Genomic DNA, 24035 nt, shown 5'->3' with positions numbered 1-24035 from the left:
TAGATACCATTATGAGCTTCACTTTACAGATAAGAAATGTAAGTAATTTGTCCAGGTCCAATAGCTGGTTTGTGGCAGATGTGAAGTTTAAACCCAGCTCTGTCTGATATCAAAGCTGGCCATATTTACTATGCTACTGAATTGCTCTTTGCAAGTTATTTGTTTGTAGAATATTTTCCTACTATAATGTATGGGCTTTGAAGGCAGGGACAAACTCTTGTTTTTCTTAAATATCCAAAGCCTGCCAAAGGACCTGGCATACATAAGGTTCTCCAGCAATGGTTGTTGAATGAATGAATAAGTGGATGACCCAAACACTCAAATATTCCCATTGCCTATAGAATGAAGTCTGTCATTCAAGGTTTCTTACTAATCTTATAGCCTGTATTCCCCTAACTGGATCCTCCTGTATAAAGAACATATCTTGCATCATCAGCCTTCTGGTCCCTTATTTATGCTATTCTTTTTGTGATGAATACTACTCTTTCTCTCCTTTCCAATTCAATTTTATTTAAATAAATGACCTCTCTATCTTTTTTTTAATCAAAATACCCATATAACTCTGAATTACTAATTTGGCATGCATATATTATCATGCATCGTGTATCTTTCGGATCTGTGCTCACACAGTGTGTATTTCAGATTGTCGTGTTGTCTATCATCTTTGAATCCTGCCCGGTAACAATGGCAGCGTTGTGCAAGTGAATGGCAATCAGTAGTGTTTGCTGAATGAGTGACAATGACAGGTGGTTGTCAGTCACGTGAGTGCAGGGGGCTTGGGAAGTCCTCTGTAGGCTCAACCTCTCTACTCAGATAAATTAGGCTCAAAATCCTACTATTAAGCATTTATTCTCTTGGATTCCCCCAAATTTATCTTCTTATTCTCATTCTTTTTTTTTTATTATGTTCAGCTAGCCAGCATATAGTACATCGTAAGTTTTTGTTACAGTGTTCAATGATTCATTAGTTGCGTGTAACACCCGGTATTCTCATTCTTGACTCTTATCATTCTCATTAATCCCATTCAACCCAAGATGATGTCAGTGTTTTCCTCTTGATTCTTTGGAAGATAAGGGTGGAAGCACATACCCCTCCTGTGAAGGACATGAAGGGCTTCAAACGTTGAGCCAGGCCCTGAAAGTCGTGCTTAGAATCACCAGGCGGAGGATAATACTTCACATAGCTGCTCAGACTGTTTTTTCAGCCCCTCTCAAAGGGGTGACAGTTCTCTTCCGTGGCAGGATGAAGAGATCAGCGCTCCACTCTGTCAGTGGCTGCCTGTGGATTTGTGAGGTTAGTACAGCAACCAGCCCTAGGTGTCTTGTTCTCCTTGCTCCGCTCCCGATGGTTGGTTATGTATCCAAAACCATTCTCCTTTGTCCGGTTTAGGACTAGACTGGCCATCCAGTATCTTAAACAAACTAATTATTATCAGCTGTGGGGGTAAAAGAGTCAATTCAGGCACAACTGATCAGTTTCCCCAGGCAGCTTGGAAACTCCATTGTGCCTGAGGGTAAACTGCATAGGACCCATCTAGATTTTTGTAGGTTTCACCGGAAGTCTCACCTTCAAAGGCCCGGCCTGCATGACTGAAATGCTATCCATTCCAGGATCTGAAGTCACTACCCTATGCTGGGAGATGTTTATGTCCTTCAGAAACCCAGAAGCAGTACTGAACGTCTCTTTTCTAGGAGATTAATTTTCCCTTCCTCGCATTGTTTTCTCTTTCAGCTTAACTCATCAATTTTCAATCAGTTATCTTTCCATTCACGTTCAAGTGTTGTATGTCAACTCTCTCCCCTTTGGAAATCCAGGGAAAGACTTACTCCTCATTCCACTGTCATTCCTGTCTCCACCAGAGCTGACCTGACCCCAAGTCTCTGCAGATGCTGCCGCTGTCTGGAGCAAGGAACACACACGGTGCCACGGGGTACCGACCCTGTGAACCACAGTCCCTGTGTGCCCATGAGCTGGGGATCTAGATGCCACCGAGCCCCATTTACGATCCATTTTATAGGGAAATAGGACTCCTGCCTTAGGCCAGAGGGGAACACAGAGTCTAAATACTCATCTACTGACTCTGCAGAGAGGTTTCCTCTCCTCTAGAGAATATTCTCACCGGCCTGAACTCTCTTCACCAATCACAGCCCCCAGGGCTGTTACTCAGAGAGGCAGGTCCAGCGGGTCTCCAACCGTACCCTGTGGTCAAACAGAGCAGCTTCGCACAAATGGTTTTCAGTCCAGTCTCCCATCTTACCAAATTTTCCAGCTGGGTGGACAACAAGCCCTCTGGCGTTAGCGATGTAACCCCAGGTTACAGAGTGAGTCAGTGGTTCAGCTCTGTTAGGGAATGCGGGCCCACTCAGGCTTCCAGGACCTAGCAGACCACATACTCCCTCTTCTGCAATAGGATCGGCCTGTCTGCAGAGAAATGGAATTAAGCTATTAGCAAGTGGTTTCTGACTCTTGCAGAAACACAGGCAAGAATAGCCACTTCTCCATGTTTTAAGAGGGCTGTTTGTTTTGGCAACACTTCAGTATATTACACATTCCTGTCACTTAATTGTCCTTGCAAAGATAAACAAAGACCTTCTGAAGCAGAGCTGGGAGCTGTATAACAGCCAACCAAATGTTTGCTGAATTGAGGAGGAAAAGGGGGTTAGCTCTATGTGTTCAGCTGTGCTCCGAAATGACACCATCTCGTCTCCATGGTGATCCGTTTCCTGGGCCTCCACAGCCCTCTCCTACCAGTGGCCTTCAATTCCGAAAGAAAGTTTAAAAATGTGCCCCAGGTCTTTATCTCCTCATGATCAAACTGCTTCCTCTGAACTTCGGCGTTGTTTGGTGAGTTCAAAGCTCACACATGACCGTTTTCCAAGTTCTTTTTTGCTCTTTATCACATCAGCATAATGATGTTAGTGAGGATAGTGAACAAACTAAACACCTCCAAATAACTTAGCAGACACTGATAAGCGACCCTCGTGAGCTCTGAGCTGTGCATGTGGACCTAAACCTGGGTGTCTCCCAGCAGAGGCAAGGAGGAAGGAAAACACAGCTGTTTATGCCCATTTGTCTTCACCTTCTATGTGCAGTTTCTGGCTGGAGAACCTGGGCAGATAAAAGCACGCTGGGGGTCAGTGCTGGGGGTCAGTGCCCGCCCACAGTGAGTTAGTGATCTACAGGATGGTGAGGTCCTGCCAACGTGCTTAGAGATGGCTAAGACCTTTATTTATTTTTAAAGATTTCAGGTATTTATTTAACAGAAAGAGTGAGAGAACACAAGCAGGGGGAGCAGCAGAGGGAGAGGGAGAAGCTTAGCAGGGAGCCCGATGCAGGGCTCGATCCCAGGACGCTGGGATCATGACCTGAGCCAAAGGCATACGCTTAGCTGACTGAGCCACCCAAGTGCCCTGGCTAAGACATTTTAAGTGGAGGCAGAAGCATCTTGTCACTTTCCCGGGTCTTTGGGAATATTGAAAATTAAAAGTCAATTCCTGAAGGTCACGTTTAGGGGTTGAATGAGAGTAAGAGTGGCATCCATTTTGGTCACACCTTCTATTTCTGCACACATGTCCATGATTATTATGGCCCATGTGTTCTATCAAGAAACTCATGAATTGTGCAGAAACTACTTGATGACAAGGCACACATGAGAAATGAAAATGGGAACCAGGACACCATCTCCAGCCCTCAGCTGCTGATTCTTCTATGAAGAATGTTGTCAGAAGAGAAGGCAAGGAAACTGGTTATGTTAAAATTATGCTTTATCTTTTCAGTTATTAGAGCACTACCAAGCACCTAGTACAGAAAAAATGACATTTTGTGGGGCTTATCAGTTAACTGAAGGAAATAAGAGGGTCTTAAGATGCAAAGGACGTGAGAGAGGAACTACTTGCCTTTGCACATGCTGTTCCTTCTGCCTGGAACGCCACTCTGCCTGGTTCACTCTTCCCTTCCTGTTACCTCCATGAAGAAGCCAGCCTTGGTCTTCTCAAGTCCATACATACTCCTCTTGTGTGATCTCCTAGTCTTTCTCACTTTCATAATATATACTTTATTGTATTTTGTTTGAAATTGCTTTGCCCAGCACTGCCCACCCAAGCTCTTTCAGAATAAAGATACTGTCTATGTTACATGTTTATTCCTACAGCCTAGCACACAGTAGGCCTGTATCCAATATGTGTTAACATGAAAGACTAAAATTTTTTTCCTCCATGAAAGAAGGCGACAAGTGAGAGATTTTAATAGTGTAGCTGAGACAAGGAGTGTATTCATTTTCTGCAGATGCTGTAACAAATTACCACAAGCTGGGAGGCTAAAAACAACAGAAATTTATTCTCTCGCTGTTCTGGAGGCCAGAAGTGTGAGGTCAGCATCACTAGGTAGAAATCAATGTGTCTGCTGGGCTGTGCTTCTTTTGGAAGCTCTAGGGGAGAATCTGTTGCTAGCTTTTCCCAGGGTCTGGTGATTACCACATTCCTTGGCTGATGGCTACATCACTCCCCTCTTCACGGCCTGCATCTCCCAACACCTCTGTGCTCTGCCTTCCTGCTGCTTCCTCCTCCCTGGCTGGGTCAAATCTGCCTCTGCTTCTTGAGTAAGGATACCTGTGATTATATTTAGGGCCCACCCAAATGATCCAAGATAATCTCTTCATCCAAAGATTCCCACCTTAATCATATCTGCAGAATCTTTGCCATATAAAACATTTACAGGTTGCAGGGATTAAGAAGTGGATATCTTTGAGTGGGGTGTTTTTCAGTCTACCACAGGAGGCTTAGAAAGAAAATTGTTTTCATGATGATAAAGGAGCTAGCAAGAAGTAATTTAATGAAGACGTTAGGACTTCAACGTCTTTTTCGAAAACACAATTCAACCCACAACCATGACAATATAACTGATAGAATGAGCAAAATCTTTGAAAATGAGGAAGTTGGTAAAGAGGAAATAAAGGAGAAGTTATTATTAAGAAAAAAAAAAGGAACCAAGATATTTAATTGACGGTCTGGAAAGACAGATTCCATAGCCCAGTAGTTTAGAGCACAGATACTGGGGCTCAACTGCCTGGTTGGAATCTGGCTCCACCATTTACTGCTGTGTGATCTGGGGTAAGTTACTCAACTTCTCTGTGCCTTCCTGTCTCATCTATAAAATAGGAATAAGATTGTACTTCTTATGGTTGTTGTAAACGATTAAAAGACTGAATATATTTAGAGCATTTGGAAGTGTTTGCTATTATCTTTTTAAGGAAATGAGAAATCTACAAGAAGAAGTATGAATTTAGGAAAAAACGGAAAGGAGAAGTGTGTGGAAGATACACATTGATAAGAAAGGAGAATTTTAAAATGATTGACCAAGAAAGAGTAAAAAAAAAAAAAAATGCACAGCTGATGTAAGATGAAAGATATTTTTTCAAAGCAAATTAAAAACATTTGCAACCACAAGTTTGAAGGGAAAATAGAGTAAATATGTTGCATATCAGAAGAAAGGCCAAGACTGTAATTGAGGACATCAGGAAAATTGCAGAAAGCAGGAAAAAAATGTTCCAAGGCTAACAGCTCTTCCTTCCTTTATGTATTTATGTGGTTGGTAGTGTTCTTCTCAGATCTTCTATGTCTATGCTGATTTTTTTTGCCTTGTAATTCTATTAATTGCTGATGCAAGACTGCTAAAATCTGTGGAATTGTCAATTTTTCTCTTTATTTTTCTTTAAAGATTTTATTTATTTATTTATTTATTTGAGAGAGAGAGAGAGAGAGCATGAGTGGGTTGAGGGGCAGAGAGAGAAGCAGACTCCCCACCGAGCAGGGAGCCCAATGAGGGGCTTGATCCCAGGACCTTGGGATCATGACCTGAGCCAAAGGCAGACACTTAACCCACTGAGCCACCCAGGGTTCCCTCAATTTTTCTCTTTAATGCTGTTTTTACTTCATGTGTTTTGAAACACTTTTATTAGTTGTTGACAAACACTTTTTGTCTTGTGTATTAGTGTGCTAGGATTGCCATTAAAAAAGTACCACAAACTTGGTGGTTTAAAACAATAGAAATTTATTCTCTCTTAGTTCTGGAGGCTAGAAGTCCAAAATCCAGGTATTGGCAGGGCCTTTCTTCCTCTGAAGACTCCAGGCAGGAATCCTTCTTTTCCTCTTCCAGCTTCTGTGTGTTGCCTGCAATACTTGGTGTTCCTTAGCTTGTGGATGTATCAATGCAGCTGATTGATACTCTGTCATCACATGCCTTCCTCTCTCCATGTGTCTCTGTGTCTAAATTTCTCTCTTTTTATAAGGACATTGGTTGTTGGATTAGTCCATTCTAATCCACTATAACCTCATCTCAACTTGATTACATCAGCAAAGACCCTATTTCCAAATAAGTTCACATTCACAAGTGCCAGGGGTTAGGACTTCAACGTCTTTTTGGAAAACACAATTCAACCCACAACATCTTGAAATCTCTTTTGTCTGATATTCATATAGCCAGTGCAGCCTTCTCATGATCTCTATTTGCATCGCGTATATCTGTATTTTTCCATTCATTTACTTTGAGCCTAGTTGTCTCTTCAGATTTAAAGTGTCTCACTTGTAAACAGTAGTTTTTAAAATCCATTCTGAAAATCTCTGACGATTGCATTGTTTAATCCATTAGTATTTAGTGTAATTATTTGTTTAGGTGGGTCTACCATTTCATTTTTTGTTTTTTACCTGTCTCCTCTAGTTTTTAGATAGATTTTTCATTCATTGCCTTAGAAATTATTTGAATATTTTAAATTCCATTTAAATTTTCTTATTGACCCTTACCTATGCTTTTTTGCATTTTTTTTCCTTAGTGGTTGAGTAGTAATTACAGTATACATCCCTAACTTTTCACAGTTAACATGGTAACAATTTGTGTAACATGTGGAAAACCTGTGAATACATAGAATGGTATCCACCCCTGCTGTGTCCTTTGTGTTAGAGTTGTTGTGTAGATTACATATACCTATATTATAAATCCTATAAGACAATGTCATACTTTTTGCTCTAAACAGATTTATTTTTAAAATTAAGAGAAAAAAGGAAAAAAAATCTTTTGCAATTTCTTAGGGGTATGTGTGTGTGTGTGTGTGTGTGTGTGTGCATTTTAAATCATTTCTAATGATCTTCATTCTTTTCTGAGGATCCAATTTTCCATCTAGAATCTTTTCCCTTTGGCCTAAGGAACTTCCGTTAGCATTTCTTATAGTTGTTTTTATTCTGCTTTCATCTTTGAAAGGTATTTTTGCTGGATAAGATATTCTGGGTTGATAGTCCCCCCCCCTCCACCTCAACACTTTAAAGATATTATTTCATTCTCTTCTCGCCTCCATAGTTTCTGATGAGAATTCATTTCTTAATTGAATTTTGTTTGAAATGTGTATGTAAGTAATGTGTCCCTTTTCTTCTGCTTTCAAGCTTTGTTTTTTATCTTTGGCTCAACATTTTAACTATCATGTATTTCAATGTTAGTCTTCATATCTATTCTAATTGGTGTTGACAAAGCATCTTGAGTCTGTAAACTTCTGGTTTTCAACAAATTTGGTAAACTTTTGTCCATGATTCCTTCAAATACTTTTTCTGCCCTGTTTTCTCTTTTCTTCTTCTGAGGCTACCTGTGTCTTGAAAAAACTTGATATTATCTGAGAGGTCCCTTGTTCATTTTTTTCAATCTTTTTTCTCTTTGTCTATTTAGATAATTCCATTGATTTTATTTTCAAGTTTACATCCCCATTCGGTTATTGAGTTCATCTGGTAATTTTTAAATTTCAGATATTGTATTTTTTGGTTCTAGAATTTCCACTTGGTTTTTTTATTGTTTAAATTTAATTTCTGCTAAGTTTCTCTATGTTTTCATCCATTTAGAGCATATTCTGCTTTACTTTTTTAAGAATAATTAAAATAGCTGCTTATCTGTTAGTTTCAACATCTGGTTTGCTCAGGGTCAGATGTGGTTCATTTTCTTTTCTCTTGAGAATGTGCTACATTTTCTCGATTCTTCATATGTCAAGTGATTTTGGAAAGTATCATGTATATTATGAATATGAAATTATGAAGACTTGGGTTTCTGTTATTTTTTTCTAATGTGTATTGTTTGCTTTGCTTTAGCAAGCTGTTTTCTTGGCTAGGCATGAACTGCAAGCTCTATTCTTGGTTTAAATCATTTGCTTCAGCTGATCTGCTTTATTTTGCCCCATGCATGCTTGTTTCAAAAGTCAGTGGGAGATGTGGGTAGATAAAATTTAGGGAACATTTCTCTGTGTCCTTTCTCTTCCCTTCCACGATTCCTCCATTCACTTTAATAACAGCTCCCCAGCTTCACTTTTCTGATGCTGATAACCAGAAAGATTATGAATTTTTCCATCAGTGCCCTCCCCACTGGGCTGCCAAATGCCAAATGGACCACATACATCCCAGACTGAAAGCAGCAGAACTAGGGAACCCATCTCACAGCATTCCTCTCTCCAAGCATTTACTCCCCACACACAGTCTTTCTGTTTCTGTTCACTCTCCAGTGACTTCAGCTACTTACCTTTGTATTTTATCCGGGTTTTATCATTGTTTCCAGAGGGGGAAGAGCATCCTCGGGTAAGGACTTAATTGATCATTACCAGAAGTTGGAAACCCATTTGACCTGCAGTATTGTTTCTAACCATAAAGAGCCGGGAATAATTTGAATGTCGACCAACGAAAGCCAGTGGTACATCATCTTCTGGAATACTATGTTGCTGTTAAAAAGAATAAGATCAATCTAACTACTAAAAAGGACAGATCTCCAGGACATACTCCAGGACCAGTTTCAGAACTGTATGTATAGCCTGTGTAGAGGATGCTGTGGTGTGCCTCCCAGGTCCTCCTTTGAGGATCGATGCGCTCGTTTCTCCAGCTGCCAAGAGTACTGGCTGCTGAAAGATCACAGTCCCTCTCAAGGAATTTCCCTCAGCTGAAGGGAGTCATGCTTCCTGAAGTACAAGCCCTCCTCAGGGACAGCTCTCATCCAATGACTGGTTAACGTGAGGTGACACATCGCCTCCATGGGGATCAACTCCAAAGACCTATCCCAGTTCCAGAGTGCCCCATGAGATTGGCTGAGACATCAGTTGTATCTGCATCACAGTTCAATTTGTCCTTCTGCCCACCCCTGCTCCCACCCTCCCTATAGGTGTCGTTCCAGTGACTCATTCCCCCCGTTAAATCTCCTGCATGTGAATCTCCATCTCAGAACTTATTTTCTGTGGAACCTAGGGCAATCCAATACCTTTTGGGTAAACAAGCACAAACAGCACCTAGTTCTGTAAGTTCATATATGTATGTAAAGGCAGGGAAAAAGTCTGGAAGAGTATAGGTGAAAACAATAATAGCAGTTACCTTCAGGGAGGATCTAGGGTGGGGGGAGGACATTCAAGAGATACTTTACTTATGTGTGTTGTTTGAATTTGTTACAACTCATTTATATATATGTATTTTCTGTCTCAGTGAATGAGAGTATCACTTTCTTACCTAATCACACAAACAAGGATATAGATATAGATATAGATATAGATCTTTGTGGAATTAAAAACAAATACAATTATGGAAACCAAAAGATAACTCTTCATTTATGTCCTTATCCCAGATCCTTCCAGATCTGAGCTCTAGGACCATGTACCCAACTGCTTATCATACTCCTCTACTTAGATATCCCTTAGAACCTTCACGTTCATGTCCCCAGAACAAACTTACCATCTCCTCTTTCCAGTTTTTTTCCGGGTATTTTCTGTCTCAGTGAATGAGAGCATCACTTTCTTACCTAATCACACAAACAAGGACTATGGAAGTCATTTGTGGCTTTTCTTTCTACCTCACCGCTTCACTTTGATCCATGTTCGCGTCCTGTTGATTCTCTCTCCTTAATATTTCTCGGACCCCTTCAATTCTTTCCATCCATTTTGCCATTGTCTTAGTTCAGGTTATCATCCACTTTTGCCTGGAGTCTTCTTTCAGAATCTTGACTTTCCTCCTTGGCCCCCATCTCGCTCCTCCCCAATCCATTCTCCACGTTCCAGCAAGGGCAATATTTCTAAAACATCAAGCTGTTCCAATTGGACAGAGTAGGAGTCTGCATGAAACCATTCATATTCTTCCAGTTGCCACCCAGCCCGTTTTATGATCATTTCCATGTTGGGTCTAAGAGGCAGCTGGTGGCCTGGAAAGAAGAATGAAATGCCCCACCTTGGGCTGAGAGATACAGAGAGCACCATTTGGGCTAACTGGTCATTGCCAGTAACAACCATTCTTTGAGATTCCACTGAACCCTGTAGATTACACTGTGTCCATGGATAAACTAGAGGGGGTTTAAAAAGAGAGTAGTAATGATGAGAGGAATGGGAGAAAAGATGCATGGAGAAAAGGTAAGGGGAGACATACTTATATGTACCATTTTGGCAGCCTGTCAATGAGCTAGGTCATTTCCTTAAATGGAGGTGGAAGCTGAGAACTCTGTCTTAGAGATGGGGCAGGGAGGGTGACGCTGAATTGTGTGGGTCAGTTCCCCCAATCCCCACCCCGGGGTTTGGGATTCTTTAATGCTGTTAAAAAAAGCAAATTTGGTTTTTTTGAATGGCAGAATTGTAGATAGATCTTTGAAAAAAGTTTTATTTCTATTAAAATCATTTTGTTATTTTTGATATATTAATAATAATAATAACAACAACAGAAGTTTAAAAGAAGATTTCTTTTTCAAGTGGGCTCCTTTTCATCTTAACTTCATGTTATGGGCCCAGCACGCTTCCGCTGCGCAACTCTGCTCCGCATCTTAACTCCATGTTATAGGAAATGTTTGAACGTATACAAAGGCAGAGAGAATAGTGGTTCAAGCCTCATGTACGCATCACCCAGCTCCAACCATTAGCCTCTGTCTGGCAATCCTGGTCTGCGTGCCAGCCTCGTACTGTTGTGGAGCTGTTATCTCACCTCCAAACCCACCCTCGCATGTTCTCTTTGAGATGCTGGAACTGGAGCTCTTCAAACCTCACTTCAGTTTTGTCAACCGACTCCCTGTTGGACTCTGCCAATGGCAGGTGCTCGAGGGAGACTGAGGCTGGAGGAGGAAGAAGGGACTTGCTTCTTCCTGTTTGCTTCCTGCTCATACCACCTTGCAGGGCTGCTTCACCGGGGCAGCAGTGGCCGTCCTTTGCCAGGGTAATGGTGGTAGCTAGCTGCTGGTTTTCTAACACTCACACGACCAGCCTCACCAGCCTCCTCAAAGGCACCAGCCCCAGGAGGCCAGAGAGCACTCTCCAGAGCCCGGTCCACGGCCTCCAGAGCCCGTCCTGGAGCTCAGGCTCTAGCGGTCTTCTCAGAGGTCTGTGGCCAGCTGAGTGGGGCACTTCCTCCAAGCCTCTAGGTCTTGATAATTCCATCCCTTCCCTTGTTTTCCAACCCTGGGGCAGTAACTATTTCCTGCAGTTGCTCCTTCCACAATACTTCCATGATCCCACTGGTTCTCTTTGCTTGTCAGTGACCTGGTTAATAATTCTTTATTCCTTGTTACAATAAATAGTGTGGTTTCTGTCTCCATCACAACCGTTTTTTTCTGAAGTATGTTGAAATCCAATTCAGATATTATGCCATTTCATCTGGAGTGCTTCAGGATGTATCCCCAACTTATGAGCGTTTAAAAAAAATTTACATAACCACCACCGGCATTAACAAACTTAACAAAAATCCCGTAATGCCATTGAATAGTTTGCATGCACATTTCCTTGATCTTCCTAATGACTTCTGAGATCTTCATAAGCATCAATCCCAGATGCCCTGGAGATGTAGGGAGGGAGCAGGAACAAGCCACAAAGGAGGGTGGTTACTGCTCCAGGTGAAAATTCTAGAAGAACTAGAAAACTCCTTCCATTTTCACTTGTATTAGGGCTACACCTGGGTGGAAAGGAAGCCTGGGCGAAGACAGGCACTTTAAGGGCAGAACAGGGTAGCGGGAGGCCCTGGGAATCAGATAGCAGGATGCAGGTGTGCTGGACATTGCCTCCTCACCACAAACCTGCCTGAAGAACTTGAGTGAACGAAGTATCTTTGGTTCACAACTTCACCAAGAAAAAAAGGCTGGAAAGGGGGTCTGGGGATTGGGGGAAGAGTGACATGCACAAACAGCGTTGAACTGGATGTTTTGTTCAGTTCATTCCATGGTAGGAATGCTACTCCTGGCAGGCTACGCTCGACTGGCTGTACCCTTCCTCCTGACATAAATCTTCACTGTTTCCCAGGAGAAACATCACCATTTTGCCAAATGGCAATTTTCATAATGAAAGTTTCAATGATTTATTTATCTTCCCAAGATTATCTAAACATAGGAAACTTAATTGGACTTGTCTAAACACTGTCAGTCACCCATAGCCTTGAAGACCTCCTCACTCCGTGTTCAGAACATAACTAAAATTAATGACATGATAAAGATGCCAAAACTCTGATCTCTGGTAGAGGCAAAAGGAAAAGTTGTGAAAAATGTTTGCATGTACTTTGTAGCTGTGCTGCATTATATTTCAGTTCCAAGGGAGGAAGTGAGAGTGAACCTACAGAGCAGGAAGACATGGTAGAGAATTGGCCATTTTCTTATGAGTACTTGTGACCCTCTTGAGCCTCCAGGCATCCTCCCACCAGACTGGGAAAACTTAGGGTACAAAGAAACTGAGGAAGTTTTAGACATTTGGTGCTGATAATCAATGCTGAACCATTAACTCCAGTACCATATTTGCCTATTATCATTTTCTCATCATATCAAATTACTTGCACAGCTTGGTTAGAAAACCACTGAATATTTCTCTTGACCTTGAAGCCCCAGGCTATCCCAGAATGTATTTCTTGGTTACTTTTTGTGAATTTTATAGGCTCCAAGCAAACCTCAACTTTTGTAAATCAAGCTGGACTGTCTTCTTTTTTTAAATGTTTTATTTTATTTATTTTAGAGAGAAAGAGAGAGAGAAAGCATGAGCAGGGGGAGGAACATAGGGAGAGGGAGAGAGAGAATCCTCAAGCAGACTCTGCACTGAGCGTGGAGCCCGGCATGAGGATCAATCTCAGGACTCTGAGATCATGACCTGAGCTGAAACCAAGAGTCGATGCCTAACCAACTGAGCCACCCTGGCGTCCCCAAGCTGGACTAATCTTTTTTTTTTTTTAAAAGATTTTATTTATATTTGAGACAGAATGAGATAGAGAGAGAGCACATGAGAGGGGGGAGGGTCAGAGGGAGAAGCAGACTCCCTGCCGAGCAGGGAGCCCGATGCGGGACTCGATCCCGGGACTCCAGGATCATGACCTGAGCCGAAGGCAGTCGCTTAACCAACTGAGCCACCCAGGCACCCCTAAGCTGGACTAATCTTTAATCAACCTGTAGAGTTCACCAAAAGACCGAGAAAGAGAACCAACATTCTACTTCTGCTCTGCTGCTTTTAGTGATATGAACTAGTTAAGTCAAACTCCGTAGAATCTCAGTTTCTTCATCTGTGAAATGGAAACAAGTATGAACACTTGCCTTATTTTCCTTATTAGGGATATGACAAGAATGAAATGAAATAGAGTTCTTTAAAAACTGTAAACAACTACATATTTGGGACATCTCATCAGAATTACTGAGCAACTTACAAAACTCTTAAGAAGATTGCTTCTGCTTATGACCTTAGGAAATTCTTCAACCTTGCCTTGCCAAAATTTAGCCCAAGGAGTAATGAGATTAATTCCTTTTCCTATCTCTCCCAGAAGAAAGCTGTGGAAGAGACATACTAAATGGGAAAAACTTTGTGCAGTATAGAGTTCTTTCTAAAATTGTCACCAATTATAGCAGCTGAAAAGTCTTCTGATCTTCGTCAGAAGTAACATATCCACCATCCAAGTAAACATAATCCTTTAGCTCCAGGCAGCAACAGGGTCTGCTGAACTTGGTACCTTCATAGCTGTCTGTGCGAGTTTTTCGATGCACAGAAGAAGCCAGCCTGAGTCCCTTTGCTGTTCTTGTATAAGTCTATCTGTTACTTTATCATCTCCGTAGCCCCAAACTCTGTTGTATCAGTTGGAGGTGGGTTTCTGCATGCCTGCCCTTCAAACATTCCTTTTCCCCATCTTGATTCTTCATATTCAGCTCTCCTGGCCAGAGTGGGTTAATGCAAACTGACATGTTTTATGGCTTAACTGGGTCTTGTTCTTTGAATTGAAGGCAGATGGCTCTCCGGAGTCTCTTTATATGGCATGTCCAGATCTGAAAGCCTGAGGGAGGGTCACTCTGTGGACTATCAATTTCATAGTATTTGTTGATACATTACATCCATCGTGTCCTTTAAAAAGCATTGTAGACAATTGGACTTGGCTTTTGATGGCCTTGATGGCCAGAACATTATTGGCTAGTATGTTCTCTGGAATCAGCACTGAGATACAGCTTTCCTAAATGTATCACCAAAGGGCATGGAAACAGCCAAAAGTTCCAGAAAGATTACTCAATTTCACTTTCCAAATTGCAAACAAATGCATCTAATTAGTGAAACCTCATTCAGATCTAAAACCCCAGCAGCAAGAGATAGTGGAAAACAGAGATTTTAGCTTTGCAGTCTTGCCAAATAGATCTGTCCTCAGCTCTCTTGACATCTTAGCAGCATTTGGCACAATTCATTACACCTTCTTTCTCGAAGCCATTTTGCTTTGCTACTGTGATGCAGAATTCTCCCGGGTTGTCACCTACCTTTCTGGACCCTGTGTTCTTAATCTCTGTTATGGTTATTCTTCCTCTGTCCTTTCCTTAAATGATGGTGTTCCTCATATTTATGGCACCAGGCCCACTTTCTTTTCTTATCCTATACGATGGTGTTCCTCATATTTCTGACCCCAGGCCCACTTTCTTTTCTTATCCTATATGCTTTTTATTTTTAAAGATGATCTCATTTACTATCTATCTTCCTAACTTTCCATGTCTCCAGGTACCATTTATTTGCTGTTAACGCCCAAATTTATATTTCTAATACTTATCTCTCTTTTGAGTTTCAAATCTGAATAGCCAACTGCCTACTAAAATTGTGTGTCCCAAAGGTAAAGCAAATTCAACGTGTCTGATAACAAATCCATCCTATTTTCTCTCAAAATGTATCATTTCTCTGTGTTTGCATCATCCAAGGAGTAGTCCAACCAGAACCTTCATGTTTCAGAGAGTTCTGCTTTTTACCTGGTGGCTGGCTTCCAAGAGACAGGAAACAGAAAGTGCCAGATCAGTTAAGAGCTACGTCTGTATCTGGTGCATTGTTACTTCTGCTAATTATATTGCTCAAACCAGTCAGAGTTCACCCAGATTCAATACAGTGGAAAAAGGGACTACCTCATGATAGGGGAGTGGCAAGTTCATATTGCAAAAAGAGTGTGAGGCATGGGAGGTATCCTTGTGACTATCTTTGGGAAAAACAATCTGCCACGCTGCAAAGATCAGAAATCAAATTCCCGCTCAACTAACTGCAAACCCAGAGCACTTAACCGTGAAGCTATATATAGCTTCATGTGTTCAGAAGAACACTCCTTTCACTTCTGGAAAATAACTGAAACCAAGGAATATTGGTTCTTCTCCATCATTAGTTAATTGCTCATTGCCTTCTTCATTCATTTTCTTTCAGCCCCTACAATAAGCCCGAGCATTGTTTTGAGTGCACACGAGAATGACGAGAACAAAAAAGTCCCTGGGGCTGGAGTCCGCCCTCCACCGTTGCACAAGTAACTTTCATTCTGAATCAATGGACTCAGACTTGGTTGTTTTTAAGGGCAAGGAATAATCCACTTTTGATCCTAAGAGAGATTGAAATGAAGCTCTGCAGGGGAGAGCTCTATGCAGAGTTTAAAATTGAAGCCTGACCTAATCAAAGTTTATAGCATCACAAAATATTTAGATCTCTTGGTGTGGCATGTATACAGGGGAGACTGCACATTTTAAATATTTACAGCTGATAAATATTTTTCATTATAGGACAGTGCTTGACACATAGCGGCTTGTAGGGAAAAATGCTTGAATTCGGCATGCAAGTGCATCTGATTTTCCCTAGGGTTAAGCTGTGGCACTGGCTAAATGGCCAACACTTGGCAGGCCAGTTGCCAAAACAATCCATTGGATCACTGTGCCATCCAGTTCCCTCCTTAAGACAATCGAAACAAGAATGACCAAATCAGATTGACTCTATGGAAATCTAATCAGTTGCTCCACAATCAGATGTAACAGCTCTGCCATCAAATTAGTTTTATTTTATTTCATTTACTGAAGTGACATATAGGCACAGTCTTCACGTGCCTGTTCTTTCCTCATACATAGCGTGACATAATATTAGCATTTGAAGGGATTCTAGAAACATCTGGTTCTCTACTTCTCCTATGGGAAAAAAGGATAAGCAGTACCCTAAGTCACTAAGTAAATGTGGGGTGTCTCTCTGGAGTGCTAAGTGTATCTTCAGATTGGGAGGGGAATACATTTATATGTTTAAACAAGTACAAATATGTCATGGAGTATGTATTAGGATAGATTAGATTATGCTCTGCTAACCAAGAACGTCCAATCTCAGCGATTTAAGACAACAAACTTACTTCTCATTCATGCAACGTGTCCATGAGGGTCCGCTGTGGCCTGTGTTCCATGTTGGTCTCATTCCAGAATCCAGATTGATGGAACAGACTCTCTGTAGAACTTTGCCTATTGTCTTAGCGAAGGAAAAGACAAGGGGTAAATCATGAGCTAGATTGTAATATACTCACCTGGAAGCGGCAGCTGTCATTTCCACTCATACACCTCATTGGCCAAAGAAGGTCATATAGACCTATCTACCTTCAAAGAGGGTCAGAGAAGGGCAACTCTACTGTGTGCCCAGAAGAAATAAGAAATAGTTAGTGAACAGTATTAATATCTACCACAGAATGGGGTGCAAATCTCTTATAAACTTTAGGATGAAACATAAGACTTTGAAGAAGTTTCTTGAAATGTATGTGCACCCGCTGGAATGATTAAGTACGAGAATCCTAGAAAATGCTGCATGCTTGCCTGAAATGTCTTATTTTATCTTAAAATATGTATAAATATATACATTTACATAAATATAATATATATATAATGTATACTACATGTAAAATATATAAATGCATATTCCTTCCCTTATCTTTTGATGTCAGTCTAAGGGGATTTCATGACAGTGGGTTCATTGATTGGATTTTCTTATTGGCTAATATCCCTACATGCCTGGTCCTTGTGAAAATCTGAAGCCACTGGCAAAGCAATTTAAGTGAAAAATCTATCAAGATGTTCTACAATTCTTTCCCTGTTGTCTCTTCCACACGGTATTTGGAAGCAATTTGCAAATGCAAGTCACTTGCATTTCTTAAATATTTCCAATGTTTTTACATAGCTTTCCAGCATTCGCTGTCTATTTAAAAATATTTCAAACACACAGACAAAAATCCATTCTTGCCTGTTTACCACCTAATCAGTATAGTTTTCACACAGCTCTGTTTCTTTTGTAATCATAATCTACACATTTAAATAATATTTAATTGAATCATATAATTATAATATGTACAACAGGCCACACCCAGATTTGGGAATGATACAACTCAAGTGGCAGTAACAGAAATACAAGGGTGTGCGAGAGAGGACACAGGCTCCTAACCTCCACCATCTCTGTGCATCAGATAGTGCATTTCAAATAACAAATGGAGAGTACCCGCTGATGATCTAGTCAGGTGGTTGGTTAAAAGAACTTATATTAAACTTTGGTGGAAAAGTTAAGGAACACTATCTGGGATCCTCATATTGCAATTAATAATTCTAAAGCCCAGAATCTGTGAACTACTTTAATTCATTCATTCATTCACTCCTTTATTAGTTCATTTATTTATCGGTCCGTTCAGAGGCAGTATAGGATAGTGGACAAGAGCATGGATGCTGGCACCAAATTGTGTGGGTTTGAATTCCAGTTTTGCTATGTGCCCCATGGCCAGTTTTCCCGACTGTAACATGGGAAGATGAGGACCTACCTCAAGGGGTTGTTGAGAAGATTGAATGAAATAACCAGTGTAAGTTATGTAAATGTTAGCTTATGATAAACTCCTTCATTTGATGAATCTTTGCTGAGCAAATACCATGTGCCAAATATTGCCTTAGCTGATGGAGAAAGGAAGGTGAACAATAAATAGCACAGTTACCTCTCTTGTGCAGTTCTATAGTCTAATGCGAGAAGCCAAATTACACGGCAGGCTTCAAAATAATTAGGTACAATTTGCCTACATTCTGTGAAGAAGGACAAGGTGGTAGGAACGAGCCTTTCCTCTCTATATCCTCAGAATCAGGAGGGTTTGGCACATACTAAGTGCTCAAGAAAATATTTCTGGAACGAATGAGTAAATAAATATATGACTTACCCATTTCGTGGATTTGTCAGCACTCTGCTTCTTGTTAGAGACTGGGATTCCCAGCAGCAGGAGAGACCAGCGCTGCTTGCTAGGCAGGTCCTTCACGCCTCTTCTTCCCTCTTTTACCCGTGTAGTAAAACTAAAGTCCTCTGGTTTCTAGTGTTTCTAGTTCACTAAGATGCCTTCTGTGGGCAGCTTTTCTAAGATGTGAACTTAGATTGCTAGATTCAGAATTCTGACTTCTGTGCAATGATTATCAGCACTTCTCTGTTTGTCAATTTCAGAAAAAATGCCAAGAGAATATCCTTATACATTTGAGCCACTATTTTCATATGCTTCAAAGTGAGTTTCTTTATTGGTAGAGGTTGAATTTTTTGAACTTTAAGTACCTTTTGACTAGCAAGGGGTATTACCGAATGCTAAATCAGTGCTAAAAAGTAAAGTGTTTTATTGCTCCCCAAACCTAGCCTAACAGACCCACCACTTAGCAGATCTCTGAGAACTTCTCCAACTTCGATGACAAACGCATGCAGGAAAACCTGGGCTCTGGAGACCCCCTGGGGGACAGGGGTGGGGATGCACCATTCTGGGGGGCTCGGTTTTAGCTGTAAAGATGAAACAGAACTTTTTAAACAGTTTAGATAGAACTTTCTTCAAGGTAAATTTCATGCTTCCCTGACTTCTTAGCTAGAATGTTCTGAAAAGCCGTGTGTCCAGGTTAGCATAACTGATCACGGCTAAAGAAATCTCCCCCAGGGCAGTTGTGAAGAAGAGAGTGAGCAGCCCTGAACTGGTTCCGTTTGCTCCTATCCCTCCCACCTGTAATAGTTTCTCAGATGTGTAAGTTGGACACGGCTGACGAGGGCCAGACGTATTTCCACCGCTATGTATATAGTGACCCCGTGGTCTGCTAAGTGTGAGTGCACTTACAGACACCACGGGGCAGAACACTTTGCCGTGATCGGCCCCCAGTTTCCCGTGGGCACCGGCTGAGGTAGGTGCCTGGCACTACTCAGCTCTTTGGTTGTTGAGAATTCACATAGATAATTAAGCCTTCAAAAGCCCAATTTGGCCAGTCTTACAGTCTTCTCCTGTCCTCTCAAACTCTGAACTGTATCTCTCCTTCCTGGACTTGTTCTCTGTATTCTTCTTCCTCTCTCTTCCCTCCTCCTCTTCCCTTTGCCTCCCTCGCTCCTTCTCCCTCTCTCCTTCCACTCTTCATACTCCTCTTCCTCCTCCTCCCTCTTTCTTCAACCTTGCCCCCCTTTGCCAAATCTTGCTCCTCCTTCCCCGTTGGCAGAAAGCTATGTATGTAGCTCGTCCTCTTCGTCTGCAGCTGCCCCACAGACTGAGACACAGAATTGCCCTGAGGTGTGTCTAAACCTGCCAACTCTGTAAGCCTTCAGATCTGGAGATAGAGTGAGGCATATTTAAGGAGAACTGATAAGAAGAATCACCTACAAGCCTCCAGTCAACCCTTGGCAGCTTGCCGAGGAGCCCGCTCGGAGAGCACGCAGCTGAAATGCCGCACAGAAGCCCCAGGAGTTTGTACAATCCCCAGCTAGCATCCCAAACCGTAGGGCAGATGGAAAGACAATCAGAGAAGCTGGACTTAAACTGAGCAAAGCAAAAACACAACATTGGATCTGGGAAGAGTTGATGATAGCTCAACGAAGAATTACAAAGTGGGTTTGAAACTTCCTGTGGGAGCCCTGGGTTGGCCTGTGTTCCCACCCCGTGGACGCCATGCCAGCACACACATCTCCTTTTCATTTGTCAGCATCCTGCTTCTTGTTAGAGACCGGGATTCCGGGCAGCAGGAGAGACGGGCCCTGCTTGCTAGGCAGGTCCCGCGCTCCCGCCGCGTCTCTGCACACATGCTTTGGAGGTGCTGCTTGTTGTCCCAGCTACATGGGCTGGGGTTGGCTGTGTGGCAGGAGCAGGTGGTGCCTGAGGACAAGCCCTTGGCTTTCCCCAAGGCAGTTCCCCCATGTAGCCTCCCTCCCCGCTCCCCCACCACCCCATATTCTTTGTTTTGGACCATTTCCTTTCTCCCTGAGCTTGCCTGGGCTACCACCCCCCTTCATAGAACCAAAGCCTTAAGCATGCAGGAGAGAGATGCTGGGGGGCCAGCCAGGAGGGGACATGAAGGAGCCTCCTGGGGTGCTGGAAATGTTCCCTATTTTGGTCTGAGTGCTAGTTGTATGAGAGTACACATATGTAATCACTCATCCAGCTATACATTTAAGATTGTGCACCTCACTGTGTAGAAGTTATACCATTAAAAAGAAGAAGAAGAGAGAATCTAGAATTGGCAGATCTGGGTTTGAATCCATTTAGGGTTGTGTGACCTCTGGCTCTTGCCAAGCCTCCCTTCCCCGCTGTAAGCGAGGATAGTGTGTTTTGTACGTTGGCGGTGGAGTGCATGACACGGACTGAAACGCGTCCACAGTGGATAAAGTGCTGGGTACAGGATTAGTGCTCAAGAATGGGTTGCAAATATCATCGTTGTTGTTTGAGAAAATTAGTCTCCGAACATGGGAACAGATGCAGATGTTTTGAGTTAACGTCTCTCCACGTACTGGAGCATCTGGGCACCAGCTTTCAAGGCCTTAACTCAAAGGTGGGAATTTTAGGCACTGAAGTAGGCTAACAGAAGAAAATCACTGGGCAAAGAGCCTTTCATGGGTGCTCTTTCGGTTACACCAGCCGGGCAGCCCCAGTCACCTGGCCGGCCCACACAGGCCTCATCTCTGTCTCATGCCCGTTCCAGCCACGTGTCTTGAATCCTGCAGGCAAATTCTGATGAATTCATTTTTGGCAAATAAACTCCGCTCATACGCAAAAGGTAAACTTTTGATCTGTGCGCCTGACACCAATGCTGAGAAACGCAGCCATGACTAATGGTATTATTTCAGCTCAGCCCTGGAAAATCGGAGCCTTCCTGATTCTTTTTCTGCCCTCATTAAAGTCTGTTTTACTCTGACCAGGAAATGGAGGAAACCCCTGGTGTTCATTGCTGACCTCTACTCTGCTTGTAACTACTTAGAAATCCATAGAACTACGGAGTGCGGGAGCTGTGCGAAGTCTTCAGGTTTAGATGAGGGAAAACCCCTCACTCTCCAGATGAAGCAGGAGAAGTAACTCGCACAGAGTTCATTCATCTCCAACAAGGACGTATTCAGCGACTGTGTGCCAGGATTTGTGGTTAGACCCTGGATTACATAAGCTGGCATGGAAAATTTCTTCTAGCTCCCTTCCAGAGTTCTCCCGAGCCAGACTGTAGCTCAGATCGGTACGGCCTGCTATGCATTGACGCTTCTTCAGTAGAACAATGGTCTAGACTCGGCGCGGAGTTAAATCGTCAAGGGAGAAGCAGGGGTGCTGGTAGCTGATGCTGCAAACCACACAGGCTTCTACACAGGTAAGAGGCTGTGCCCTGAGCGGGCTGGCGGGGGGCGGGGGGGGGGACGGTGGTTTCCATCTTCACCGTCGCTTCCCTGCCTCTGTCTTAGGATCTCCTCTGCCACACAGAGCTTTTGGGGGCATCACCTCTGTTTCCTGCCTTCCCGAGTTTTCGGCTACTCTGGATCGTCATTCCATTCTGGATTCAACCCGCCAAAATGTGCTAGAAAGAGAAATGGAAGACACGAAGGGACCAGCCCTGGTCTCCAAACTCCCTCCACCATGGCCCTGAAGCATGGGTTATGGGGCATTAAACCTACTGCCTGTAGATGAGGATTCTTTCAAATTCCCGGTCAGCAGACAGAGAATAAGGATAGGCAGAAAGATGCTTGGATATGAGAGTGTGTTGCTTCTTGGCCCAGGACAAACAGGGCAGGTACTGTGAAGGGGGCTGAATTCCAGCCGTGCTCCTCACCTCTCCCTCGGCGAAAGTCACGTCAAGCCCTCTGAGCCTCCCTTTCTCCACCAGTGACGTGGGCTCATGCGTCTTCTCAGGGATTTGTCATGCAAGCAAGGGACCTCATGTGGTTGAGTGTTTCATCCACTTATTCGTCCAGTCAAAGATTTATTAAGAACCTACAGCATGGCCAGTGCCGTGCTAAGTGCTTGCAGTCAGTAATGAGCAGGATACACAATCTGAGCCTCACTGAGCACTGAGCCGGATGGGAAAGATGAGCAACTTAGGAAGCAGTAGCCCTAGGCAGTGTCCTAAGCATTGTGACGGGGTGCGGCGTGGCCCTGGCCCCTTGCCGGCCTCGTCTTCTGGGACTCTTCCCTGGCTCATGGGTTCCTGCCACGGGTCCCCAGGCTGCTTCCTGAACATGGCAGCTTCCTCACGCCTCTTCTTTTCTACCTTCACATGGTTGTCCTTGCTGCTCACTCTGCCTGGAATTACCTTTCCCCAGGGACTGCAGAGCTGCTCCCTTTTATCACTCATACCCCAGAGAGGTGTCCTCCAGATGGCCTATCTAAAATAGCCCCACATTCTACTCTGGTTTTGCTCATGGCTCGGCTTTATTTTATTTTTTTATAGTCCTTGCTACCACCTGACATTCTAGTATGTATCCGTTTTGTTGGTGGTGATATTGGCCATTGTCCATCAGTTCCAGAGGAGCCTGGACTTTTGTCTGCTTTGCTCCCTGCCATCTCCCTGGTGCCTGCAACAGAACCTAGATCCTGGTAGTTAAACCTTTGCTGAATGACGAAATGAAAGGGTACATGGAGAAATAATTTAGGCTCAGGGAACTTCCTGACAGAGATGACATTTAAGCCAATGAGTTGGTCAGATATAAACGAGGCTTAGGTAAGGAGGGGGTGTGCGCAAGTGTTTTGGGCCAAAGACACAGCATGTGGGAAGCCCCAGAGATGAGTAGAGCAGTAACAGTGAAAGAAGTTGAGCGTAGCTGGCTGAAGGGGTGTGGAAGGGGTGGGGTGGTGGAGAGAGCTGTGGGTGGAGGGAAAGGCCGGAGGCAGAAGAGGAGGACCCTGGCAAATTGAGTTCAGACTCAATCCTACAACATAAGAAAGCAAACTGGTACAGCCCATTTGGAGCACAGCTTGGCAGTTACTTACAAAGTTACATGTGATTTGTCATGCAACTCAGAAATACCACTCCCGGTATTTACCCAAATAGAAGGAAAAGTTACTTTCACACACACAACCCTGAGTTTTTATAACAGCTTTATTTTTTTTGCACTGTTTCATAAGAGATCTTTTTTTCCCCTTTTTTAAATTTTATTTTATTCTGTTATGTTAGTCACCATACAGTACATCATTAGTTTTTGATGTAGCGTTCTATGATTCATTGTTTGCATATAACACCCAGTGCTCCGTTCAATACGTGCCCTCCTTAATACCCATCACCAGGCTCACCCATCCCCCCACCCTCCTCCCCTCTAGAACCCTTAGTTTGTTTCTCAGGGTCCATAGTCTCTCATGGTTCGTCTCCCCCTCCGATTCCCCCCCTTCATTTTTCCCTTCCTACTATCTTCTTCTTCTTCTTCTTTTTTTTTAACATATAACAGCTTTATTTTTAATCACAAAAGCAATCTGTTCTCTATTTTGAATGCTGTGATGGTTACATGACTATGTAGGTTTGTCAAAATCATGCACTCACAAGAGTGATTTTTACTGTATGGAAAGGATTCTTTG

At 42.8% G+C, this 24035-nt stretch overlaps 1 long non-coding RNA gene across 1 annotated transcript in view; it reads left to right on the top strand.

The window, feature by feature from the left end:
* LOC115944066 (uncharacterized) overlaps positions 1-24035 on the top strand; it is a 114195-nt gene that overhangs the window by 49719 nt on the left and 40441 nt on the right. Inside the window, exon 7 of the long non-coding RNA XR_014146888.1 lies at positions 15650-21843. This is a non-coding gene — a long non-coding RNA (uncharacterized LOC115944066). The remainder of the gene's footprint in view (positions 1-15649; positions 21844-24035) is intronic.

Source organism: Leptonychotes weddellii, chromosome 7 (genome assembly GCF_054177405.1).
Source record: "Leptonychotes weddellii isolate Sample4059 chromosome 7, ASM5417740v2, whole genome shotgun sequence".
In the NCBI taxonomy this organism is placed as follows: domain Eukaryota; kingdom Metazoa; phylum Chordata; class Mammalia; order Carnivora; family Phocidae; genus Leptonychotes; species Leptonychotes weddellii.
This window is presented reverse-complemented; position numbering and strand designations above follow the sequence as displayed.